The sequence below is a fragment of the Sminthopsis crassicaudata genome, chromosome 1 (assembly GCF_048593235.1).
Source record: "Sminthopsis crassicaudata isolate SCR6 chromosome 1, ASM4859323v1, whole genome shotgun sequence".
Lineage (NCBI taxonomy): Eukaryota > Metazoa > Chordata > Mammalia > Dasyuromorphia > Dasyuridae > Sminthopsis > Sminthopsis crassicaudata.
The window spans coordinates 696013306-696025422 of record NC_133617.1 but is presented as its reverse complement, the minus strand read 5'-3'; the positions used below and the strand labels follow the sequence as shown (position 1 = coordinate 696025422).

Here is a 12117-nt window from a genome sequence, read left to right as displayed (position 1 = left end):
TTGTGCTGGTGAAACAAATAAAAAAAAAGAAATAGTCCCCACTCCCAATGAGCTTACGTTCTGTTTGAGGAGACCCGATAAGTACGGAATAAAAGGTAACGGAAAAAAGCATTCACTAGCGGGGGAGTCGGGAAAGGCTACCTGCCCAAGGGAGTTGCTTGAATTACGCCTTTTTTTTCCTGGTTATACAGAACAGTAATTTTAAATACACGTTTCATTTTTTTATTAATAGCTTTTATTTACCAGATACATGCATGGGTAATTTTACAACATTGACAATTGTCAAACCTCTTGTTCCAAATTTTCCTCTCCTCCCCCCTCCTCCCCCTCCCCAGGTTGATCAATACTTGTTCAATATGTTAGAGTATAAGTTAAATACAATATACGTAAATACACATTTCTTCATGAATCATGATAGGAGAGAAAAATCAGCACAAAAGGGAAAACCCACGAGAGAGAAAAAAAGTGAACCCATCATGTGCTGATTTACATTCAGTCTCCACGGTTGTGTCTCTCGATGCGGGCGGCACCTTCTATCCAAAGGCTATTGGGATTGCCAGGAAGAAGGAAGAGGGAAACTCTGTAAGAGGGAGGTGGGGAAGCAGGGCCTTCCAGGCGCAGACAGAGCAGAGGCAGCCCCGGGAGACTAAGTGTGTGAGGATCAGGAAGAAAGAAGGGTTAGCTAGACCTAGACGCCTGGGAAGGAGAATGACGCATCACCGTGGGAAATGGCTAGTTCGCGGAGGCCTTCCAAGCCGCGGAGGAGCTGGGTCCCGTCGTTGGTCCTAGAGGCAGTAGCAAGCCAGTGGGGCTGGAGGGGGTGCGCTAGGCAGATTTGTGTCTAAGGAAGTGGCTTTGGCAGCTGCGTGGTTTGCAAGCCGAGAGAGGAATCAGGGAGACCAGTTAGAGGCTCCTTGCAATCTGGAGCGAGGGGAGAAAGAGTTGGAGATTAGAGTTGTGCAAGTGGAGACATCTACATTTGGCAATTGAATGAAGACGTGGCGGGAGGGAGAAAAGAGTTAATGAAAGTAATTAGACGCAGGGGTTCTCTAACTCAGTCTGAGGGACAGTGAACTGGCCCCCAATGTAAAGAGTTTGAGGACCCCTGACTGGGAGCCTGGCAGGATGGTGATACCCTGGACAGGGAGAGGGAATTTTCAAAGAGCAGAAGAAAAGAATGCTGTGAGCTGTATTTTTAAATATGTTGAGTTTAACCATCTCCAACTTCTAGTTCTAGAATTCCAAGAGGCTATTAGTGAAGCAGATCTGAAGTTCAGAGGAGAGGAAGGTTCTGGATATTTAGCTTTGTGAGTTACCAGCAAAGACGGGATAAGTAGCCTCAGGGGAGCTGAGATTTTTAAAATTCATTTAGAATTTCCATAAGGGTGAGAAAAATGCTTTGTACATCACAGCATGTATACAACTATTGATTATTATTATATTACTATTGAGTGTTAACTGTATGCGAAGACTCCATGACAAAGTATGTGATCTTTATCTTTTGCCCTCAAGTAAGCCGCAGTCTCTTTGGGGAGACAAGACTCAGATGTGCTGTGAAACATTTAGAGGCCGTGTAAAGAGCGTGAATGAAATTGAACTTGTACTTTAAAACATTCATGCTTCCTTCAGCACTGATGGGCTTTGCCTTCCTATGTGAGATGATATCCATGACCCGACAAGGCCAAAAATAGTCGTCCTCCTGCGGCCAACATTCTTCCGATGAGCCAACAGAGACAGCAGACGCATCACCTGTCACCAGAGCCCCGCTCTCTCCCTAAGAGCTTTTAGTTCAGAATCAAAGGAACCACAGACCAGCCATATTCCCGGGCGTATCTGCTCCATCACTCAGATATCTGTTGTGCTTGGGACCAGAAAGCCACTAACCACTGTAGGAAGATCAGAAAGGGAGAATAAGCAGGGACTTGAGAGATACAACCTCCTGTTGCATAGAAAACCAAGGCCAAGAATAAAGCTTAAAAAAATCATATTGGGGCAGCTAGGTGGCGCAGTGGACAGAGCACCAGTCCTGAAGTCAGGAGGACCTGAGTTCAAATCTGATCTCAGACGCTTAGCACTTCCTGACTGGGTGACCCTGGGCAAGTCACTTAACCCCAATTGCCTCAGCAAAAAAACAAAAAACAATAACAACCCACATTTATTTAGTATCAATTTTATAAAAGGCACTAAGCTAAGCACTTTACAGTTATCTTATTTGTTAGGTTATTTGCCCAAGGTCATACAGCAAATAACAGGATGCCGACCCCATTTTTCTGAATTAAAGACCAATACTTTTTTCTTTTATACCAAGGAGTAAACAAACATGCTTCATCCTGGGAGGTAGGGGATAGAAGAGAAACAGCCCTGTCCCCAGCGTAGATTCTGTTCCCACTTCATCTATTTCTTCTGTGAGTTTAAATAAATCACTTACTTTCTTTCTCTTACACTTCCTCATTAATAAAAAAAAGGAAATTAGGCCCGATCATCTCTTTTTTTCTAAAATAAATGAATGAATATTAACTAAGTTCTGTATTCATGCTGGGCATATAAATAGAAAAACAATACAGCCCCTTGTCAAGGAGCTCTTATTCTGACATGAGACATGTTGTTTGCCTTTGCCTTTTTTTTCCTTTTTTTTTAAATAGTATTTTATTTTGCCAGATACATGTAAAGATAGTTTTCAAAATTCATCTTTGCAAAACTTTGTGTTCCAAATTTTTCTCCCTCTCTTCCTCCCTTGCCCCTACCTAAGACAGCAAACTATGCAACATAGGTTAAACATGTGCAGTTTTTCTAAACATATTTCCCTATTTGTCATGCTGTTCAAGAAAAATCAGATCAAAAAGGAAAAAAAACAGGAAGAAAAACAACCAAACAAACAACAACAATAAGGTAAAAATACTATGCTTTGATCCTTATTCCGTCTCCATATTTCTCTTTCTGGAAGTGGATGACATTTTCCATCACAATAGACTAGAATCTTGATGTAGAAATGATGATACACATCCTACCTAGAACAATAGGGATGAACATTTCCTCCTTAAGTGACAAATTTAGTCCCCATCTCTAAAGGCAACTCTCAAAGACAGTTACAGAAAAATGTTCTCCTTAGCAAAAGGGAGCTCCCTAATACAAGAAAATCACAAGTCCATGTAAATGGTAAAGTTGTTAGATCACTGAGCTTGGACTCATGTAAACTCAGATACTACTAGCTCTGTGATTCTGCACAAGCCATTTAATTACTGTCTGCCTTGTTTTTTTCATATTTAAAATAAGGCTAATGATAGCACCTGATTCCTAAAGTGGTTGTGAGGATCAAATAGGAAAAAATTTGTAAAAAAATAAATATTGTAAAATTTGTTAAAAAAGATATTGGCAGTATGGTTTTCACCAGCTGACCAAAGTTGTTGAGGTTACTATCTATAGCAGATTTCTGACATTGACCCAGGTTTTTCTAGGCTCTCCCTCAGGTTTTAAAAATATAAAAGAATCATTCACATAAAGTATTTCCTGAATGTGTCACAATTTTGGCTTGTTATGTCACATGAAATCTGATTCATGAAAATACACCTTAGGTATAGTATATGTATGGTTCATGTCTTATTTCCCATTAAGATGATTGCTTCAAGGCAGCTAGATGGTACAGTGGATAGAGTACAGGCCCTGAAGTCAGGGGGACCTGAGTTCAAATTTGACCTCACAAATTTAACACTTCCTAGCTGTGTGACCTTGGGTAAGTCACTTAACCCCAATTGCCTCAGGGGGGAAAAATGATTTCTTCAGTTCCTAATGCATGACCCAAAAGGAAAGCATATTCAAAGAATAGTTTAGGTACATTTACTATAAGATATCCAAAGATAGTAAACATTGTATTTGTTGTTGAGTTGTGCTTGATTCTTTGTGACCCATTTTAGATTTTCTTGACAAACATACTGGAGTGATTTGCCATTTCCTTCTCCAGCCTCTTTTATAGAGGTGGAGATGGAGGTAAATAGGGTGAAATGACTTGCCCAGGATTACACAGTAAGTATCTGAAGTGAGATAGGAACTGAGAAAGATGATTTTTTCCGACTCCAGGCTACCTACTGTCACAAAGCTGCCCCTAAAAACCTTACAGTACCAACATTCCTAGGAGCCACTAGCAAAGGAATACTATTATTTATTCTTCCTCTCAGTGTCATATATGTGATCAATAATGTCATCAATAAATAGATGAAAAGGGACAGGTGGGAAGTTAGTCAGATTTTTAAATTCAGTGAATCCTTGATCATATGAACTCTTGAACTTCTCAGTCCTGGGCTTTACAAAATCCCAATGTAGACACATGATCTCATTTGACTTCCCAGAAACCCAGATGGCCGTAGTCTCCAATCCCAGAAGCTCAAGATAAGGATCTTTTGCCAGGCAAGAAGAGTCCAGCCAAGTGGCCTCCCTTTCCGTGGTGGGCGATCTGGTGATGTGGTGTGACTGTTTCTTGGTATCAATCCAGTTCCCCTGTGTCTGGCAATCTCACAGCTAGCTGCATGGTCCATTCTCTCTCTCAAAAGAACTCCATTTCCCCTGACATTTAACCACATTTCATCACTTTTTAGTACTAGATGATTCTTGGCTCTTTGTACAATGGTTTCTAGTCAGAAATCAAAAAATTCAAAGAAGGGCTCTTCCTAACTGGGAATTTGTTACATCCCTACCTCGCAGCAAAAGATTTTATAGTCCCACAAAGTTTTACAAGATATACTTGAACAAGTTATGACATTCCTGGTAACCAACTATTCAATTGTACACAGCCCCATTAACCTTGCAAGCAGTAAGCATAGCATAATGCAAATTATCACTATATTTGTGACTAGATACCTAAATTATATGTAGGATATATTACAAGTATTCCTAACAAAGGCCCAAGAATATGTCTGGTATATAAGGATGTGAATATGAAACAGCAAAATGGTACAGTTAGTAAGCCTACAAAGCAACAATAATACAGCAGTATGATGCGTATCATTAGTAATAATAGCATAAACCAGAAAACATAAAAATATATAAAGTATATAATATATATATATAAAATCATATAAGATGTGCAATAGTGGTTCACACATATGCAATAGCATATATTCAAAGCATAAACTACGTGTGCAAGCATTGGTGAGGTCAGTCATCCCACTCCTGAAACCAGTCCTACTGCTCTACTCTCAGAAGCTTATTTGGTCATTACTTGGATGGTTTTAGCCAGGGGTTCTCAAACTACAGCCTGCAGGCCAAATGCGGCCCTCTGAGGACGTTTATTCAGCCCTCTGGGTTATGGCAAATGGGCTGAGGAGGGGAGACAGAGTGTGAGTTTTTGTTTTTACTATAGTCTGGCCCTCCATCAGTCTGAGGGACAGTGAACTGGCCCCCTATTTAAAAAGTTTGGGGACCACTGGTTAGCCCTTCTGTGGCCTTTTGACCTTCTGCACCTAAAACATCCAGGACAGTCAAGAAACCCTCATAAAACACCTGACTGTCAAAGGCAATTCTCTCTGCCTTTTCCACTGCAGTCTTTTCCATGAACAGTATGCTATGCAAAGGTCCATGGATCCACAAAGAGTCGGACGTGGCTACATAACTGGACAATAACAGACCACCCGAATTGGCTATCAGAATTTTCAAATGCTTTAGACTGTCTGTTCTCTAGGTGTGAATGTCACTCCATGGGAAAATTATAAGGCAGAAAGGGAGATGCCTTTTTATTTAGCCCACACACACACCTCTTTTTGGACTGAGTTCCCCTTTAGTCTAAAGTAGCATCAATCATTCTAGGGCAAAATATCTTCTTCATCCAAGCCTTCACGTCCTAAGCTTTACCTCCTTACTCATTTTTTCCCATTCAAATTCTTGCTTACCTAGAATTCCTTCTTCAAGTCTCTAAAAGTCATCTCAAGCCCATCTCTTCCATTGACTTTCTCTGATCATTTCAGCAAAAAGTGATCTTCCCTTTGTATTAAGAAACTTTGTTCCCCAAACCACATAGCTAATTAGTGACAGTCAGCCATGATTAAGTATCTCTGGAATCCTAAGTGTACAGGATGGTGTAGTTTAAAAAATGAATGGGAATCACCTTTTACATTCAGGTATAGCATGAGGGCTTCTTGCCTGTCCTGGATGTTTTAGACAGGATTCCTGCTTTGGCTGGGAAGTTGATTGTTGTGTCATGGAAGCCACCTGACAGTGGCTGCTGGAGATCCAACCCAGACCTGCAGAATGGATCTCCTCCTGTGAGAAGATGATACCAGGAAACTGAGAGGCCATTGCTGTTCCCTGATCTCTCTCCTCTTCCCTCTGCCTCCAGTTTATCTCATTCCCAGTCCACAAGCAACACCTGTGTCAGTAAAGGCCTTGCAACTCCTTCAGATGCTATGATCCACAATTGTGGAGGCTCTCGAAGAACTGACCTGCCCCTTAACACTTGTTTCTTTCAAGACCATGATTTTCTTACCTTTTTCATCTATATCAACTTCCTATATTACCTTATAGTTGGCCTCAACTAACGCTTCTCAGCTTTTCACTCCTTAGAGGTCTACCAGAAATAAGGATATCTTGAGAATTAGAATTAGGAACCTTGAGCCCAAGCCAAGCCGTCATTTTATTTTATTTATTTATTTAATGGTAATAAATAATTTATTATAATAATCTTTCCAAGTCTTTTCCATCTTTTCCAATTGTCCCCCTCCTCTATTCATACTTACCCTTGGAATGATTTTGCTTAGTCAGTTCCTTGCCAAATTGTCTTTCTTTCTTTCTTTTTCTTATTAAAGCTTTTTATTTTTCAAAACAAATGTGTGGACAATTCTTCAATATTAGTCTTTGCAAAACCCTGTGTTCCAATTTCCTCCCCTTTCCCCCATGCCTTCTCCTAGATGGCAAGTAGTCCAATATATGTTAAATCCAATATATGCATATATATTTGTACAATTATTGTGCTGTACAAGAAAAAGAGAGAAGCAAAATAAAATGTAAGCATACAATAACAGAAAGAGTGAGAATTCTATGTTGTGTTCCACACTCAGCTCCTACGGTTCTCTCTTGGGTGTAGATGGCTCTCTTCATCACTGAACAATTGGAACTGGCCTGGATCATCTCATTGTTAAAAAGAATCACATTCTCAATCTCTCTACTTTTGTCTGCCTGCATTTTTTATTTCCTTCACAGGTTAATTGTACACTATTTCAAAGTCAAATTCTTTTTGTACAGCAAAATAACTGTTTGGACATGTATACATATATTGTATTTAACTTATACTTTAAAATATTTAACATGTATTGGTCAACCTGACATCTGGGGAAAGGGGTGGGGGGAAGGACGGGAAAAGTTGGAACAAAATGTTTTGCAGTTGTCAATGCTGAAAAATTACCCATGCATATAACTTGTAAATAAAAAACTATAATTAAAAAAGAGAGAGAGAGAGAGAGAGAGAGAGAGAGAGAGAGAGAGAGAACCACATCCATCAGAACTGATCATTGTATATAGTCTTGCTGTTACCATATACAATGATTTGGTTCTGCTCATTTCATTTAGCATCAGTTCCTGTAAGTCTCTCCAGGCTTCTCTTGAAATCATCCTGCTGATTGTTTCTTACAGAACAATAATATTCCATAACATTCACAAACCAAATCTTATTCAGCCATTTTCCGACGGATGGGCATCCACTCAGTTTCCAGTTTCTTGCTATTACAAAGAGGGCTGCCACAGACATTTTTGCCACAAACATTTTAAGTCCCTTTCCCTCCTTTAAGATCTCTTTAGGATATAAGCCCAGTAGTAACAGGCTGGATCAAAGGGGCTGCACAGTTTGATAACTTTTTGGGCATAATTCCAAATCACTCTCCAGAATGTTTGGATCTGTTCACAACTCCACCAACAATGCATCAGTGTCCCAGTTTCCCCTCCAACATTCGTCATTATCTTTTCCTATCATCTTACCCAATCTGACAGGTGGATAGTGGTATCTCAGAGATATCTTAATTTGCATTTTTCGGATCAATAGTGATAGAGCACCTTCTCATGTAACTAGAAATGGTTTCAATTTCTTCATCTGAAAATTGTCTGTTCTTATCCTTTAACCACTTATCAATTGGAGAATCAAGCCTTCATTTTACAAAAAGGTACAGCTTACCTTAGATTACAGCAGCTTGGCTAAACCCATCCAACAGCTAACTCATTTCGTCTGTGGAACAACAGTTGGTGAATGAGTGGGGATGACAGGTCCCTCCTTGCCTAGTGCCCCAGGGCAGAGTTATATGGCCACACCTCCCTGAGGTGATCCTGAAGTTGCCCATCTGGCAGAGACACTGTCAGTGCCTACAGGTCATCACCCCATTCCCCGAAACATTCCAGCAGTCGCAGGACCTAGGACCATTCAGAGGGTTGTATCTTGTAAAGCCTGAAATCTAAACTGGCCTCCATTCCCTCTTCTTTTTGACAGGAAGGCTTGAGAATTTGGCTTACTTCTGGTCTTAACACAAGGCAGTTTGTGATCAGTGAACCCTTCACGATTTTCTTGTAATAGAAACTTCCTGAGGGCAAGGGCTCCTATATCCCCAGTTCCCAGCACATTACGTGGCACAAAATAAATGTTTGATTGATAAATAACCTGTCAAAGATACCATTTCTTTTAGTCAATGATTTTAGTCAATTGTATAAGCCAACTCTTTAGGAATCTCAGAAAGTTACTTTTTCTTATTTTCTTCCAAATTCATTTACTATTTTTTTTGATGAGATAGAAAAATCAAAAAACTGATTTCTCCAATATTCCACTTCCTTTATAGATGTCACGGCATCTTAGAGCGGGAGGGGACTTTAGTTTTGGTCACAAGCCCAGGATCCAGATGTGGCCCAGAGCGAGGCCTGGATTCTTTTTTTGCTGAGGCAATTGGATCACACAGTTAGGAATGTTTAAGTGTCTGAAGCTAGATTTGAACTCATTTCCTGCTGGTGCTCTATCCATTGAACCACCTAGCTGCCCCAAAAGTCTTATTAGGATCTTGCTTGGTTTTTATTTTTTCCCTGAGGCAATTGAGTTAAGTGACTTGCCCAGAATCACACAACTAGGAAGTGTTAAGTGTCTTGATGTCTGATTTGAATTCAAATCCTCCTGAATGAAGCAGGGCTGGTGCTCTATCCACTGCGCCACCTAGCTGCCCGCCTTCTGTACAATTTGAGTAATAATTTTTGTACAGCCCTACCTCTCAGTTACTGTAGCAGGTAAGGCCACTAGGTGGCTCAGTGAATAGGCCCTGGAATCAGGAAAAGCTGCCTGCCTCAGTCTCCTCACCTGTAAAATAAGGCCTAGAGAGGGAGTGAGGTATGATGGATAGTTGCCTGAATTTTGGAGGTAGAAGATATCTTAAATCCTGCCTTTAATATTTACTAAGTATCTCTAAGTAAGGCATTACTTATATATTTATTATTATTATATTTAATTAATATATTTAATATATTATTTTAAGAAAACTCAGGCTTTTTTATGAAATGGGGATAATAAAGTTCCTTATAAAGTTATGCATCTCAAATAGGATCATGTATGTAAAGTGGTATAAGTTCTGTCATTAGGATCAAATGAAGTAACATTTGTCCAGTGCTTTGCAAACTTTAAAGCGCTACATAAGGCCAACAATTATTATTACATATATATCCCAATTGTAATCTTTAAGGCACTATTTTTTAAAATCAGCTATTATTATTAGGAACCAGATTGTTGAGAGCCTTAAATGTCTAGGAGAGTTTGTATATAAACTCAGCATGAGAATCTTCAACCTGGACGCCATAGACCAATGTGTCCAAATCTAATAGAAGTAGGGGTCACTACTCCGCTCATAATTGCCGACTGCAAATCAACTTAGTTTTAAAATGTAATGTTACTTATATTTTTTGTATATAGCTAAATATTTCCCAATTCATTTTTTAATTCTTAAAAGTATTTAATTGAATTTAATCCTAAAAAGTATTTAATGAAAGTATCTATTAAGAGGATAGATGATAAATTCAATATTGAAAATTAGTATCAGATTCACAGGTAGGAACCATTTATCCTTACTGATTGCATGGACAGCACCTTATTGTGGGGAGCACAGAATGATTAATAAACTGAGACTGGAAACAATTCCATATGAATCAAGGAATAAACTGCTTTACATATAGAAAACTTATTTCTACTTCCTAAGTTTTTGCCAGTGATAATCTTAGCATTTAGAAACAAATTATTATACATTAAACCCATATGTGATGAGCTCAACTTATTAAAAAACTTCTCCAAAAAAATTTCCAAGGTTGAATTCAGTGGCCATCGAGACAACTAGCTTAGGTGTACAGGCCTTAAAAGCTCAGTTTGTTCTGCTTTTCTACAAAGATTGTTTTAAGATACAGCCCCAATTCATCTTAAGGTGGTTGTTGTAGGCCCTTCTGCAGTAGACCCCACTGGGGAGCAGCAGAGCTATTGCAGAGTCTCTCAGTTCGAACCTTGTCGATTTATCGGACATTGGATCCCTCTGGTGGGGTGGGAGGGGAAGCGGGTGTCTGAGAAATGTTTTCAGCTTGAAAAAGAGGAGGACCTTGAAAAATTGGGCAACCACTGTTCCAAAGGCAACAGAAAAAAGAATGATTGAAGCCTTTTGAAGAGGAACTGTCCCCCTAGCACTTGCAGTCTCTCAAAAAGGAGTCATTTACAACAAACAAACCTTTGAAATAGGTAATGTAAGTATCATTGTCTCCCTTCCATGCAGGAAGATAAAGGGGCCCCTCAGAGAGTTAAGTAACTTACTCAGGATCAGATGACACAGATTATAAGGGACAGAGCAAGGACACTCATCTCTTCCTTTTGACTTCAAAGTCCACTTCTTGTTCCACTAAAATCATGCAGCTTCCAGGCTGGAATTATTGATTTCTTGAGCACATTTATATTTTCATCTTCTTTGTTCCTTATCATAGGATCTTGCACCTAGCAGCCACTTTATAATTGTGGAATGATCGTTTTTCACTAGACCCTAGATGGAGAGGATGGATTCATTCATTCACCCAACAAACTTTTATTAAGTATCTAGTTTGTGCTTAATGTTGAGGGATCTACAAAGTTTAGCTATGACAAGATCCCTACCTTTTATAGAATGTACAGTTTAATGAAGGCATCACAAACACAAGTAAACATAAAAAACATGAGTGGTACAAAGGAGAAAAGTAAATAGCTGATGGAGGGGAAACTAATAAATGATGAGGGAATCAAGTAATGTTTCATGGAAGAGGGACTTCAGAGTGATAGATTTCAAAGGATGTTTGGGAATTCAACAGGGAGCAAGAGGGAGGTTTCACTTTGTAATTATTAAAAGATTTCCTTCATATACCCACTGTATATCTGTAGGTATTTGTTCTTCTTAGACCATCCCCTAGATATCTCTAATCTCATTACTTTTTTTAAAAATGCAGATTCAAATCAGCAATTACAACAATTACATTTTTATGAAAATTTTTCGACCTCAGATTTTCCTAAAGAACTTTGTCTAGATTTTCTTCTTAAACATTTTCACTATTTTCACCCTACCTACTTAACAGCAACTATAATATTTCACACCACCCATCCCCCCCAATAAATGTAAGGTTTTCAAAGGCAGGGACTACTTTTTGCCTTGCCTTTGTATTCCTCAGTATTTAAAGGAGACTTTCACATAATAATTGTATAAGAAATGTTTCTGGAATTGAATCATCCCAAGAAGGACTTACCATTTGCTTTTCTTTACAACTCGAATTTTTTTCTCTTATAATTAGATTCACAATTTACTACCTTGATTATTTAATATTCTTTTGGGAAGATAAATTGACAAGTAAAGCTACTAAAATTCATCAGTATTGGCACATGAATGGGTGGGTTAAAAAGTAAATTGACAAGGATGACTCAGGACTATACAAAATGCTTAAAGCATCAACAAGATAGATAATGAGAAATTTTGAACTATTATTGACAAATGGATTTCTCATGGCTTTCAAGTAGGTGGAGAACTCGTCCCTCCCCTGCTTCCAGGAGAGCCTGTAGCAGTTAGTGACTCAGAAATAGCTTGTGACTAAAAAGTATCTCCTCCTACTGCTAGGCTTGGA

The 12117-nt window shown here is 39.0% G+C and overlaps 1 protein-coding gene across 7 annotated transcripts in view; it reads left to right on the top strand.

Moving 5' to 3' along the window:
* The window catches only part of CNBP (CCHC-type zinc finger nucleic acid binding protein), an 82619-nt gene that overhangs the window by 541 nt on the left and 69961 nt on the right, over nucleotides 1-12117 (top strand). The gene's annotated exons all lie outside the window — the stretch shown is intronic.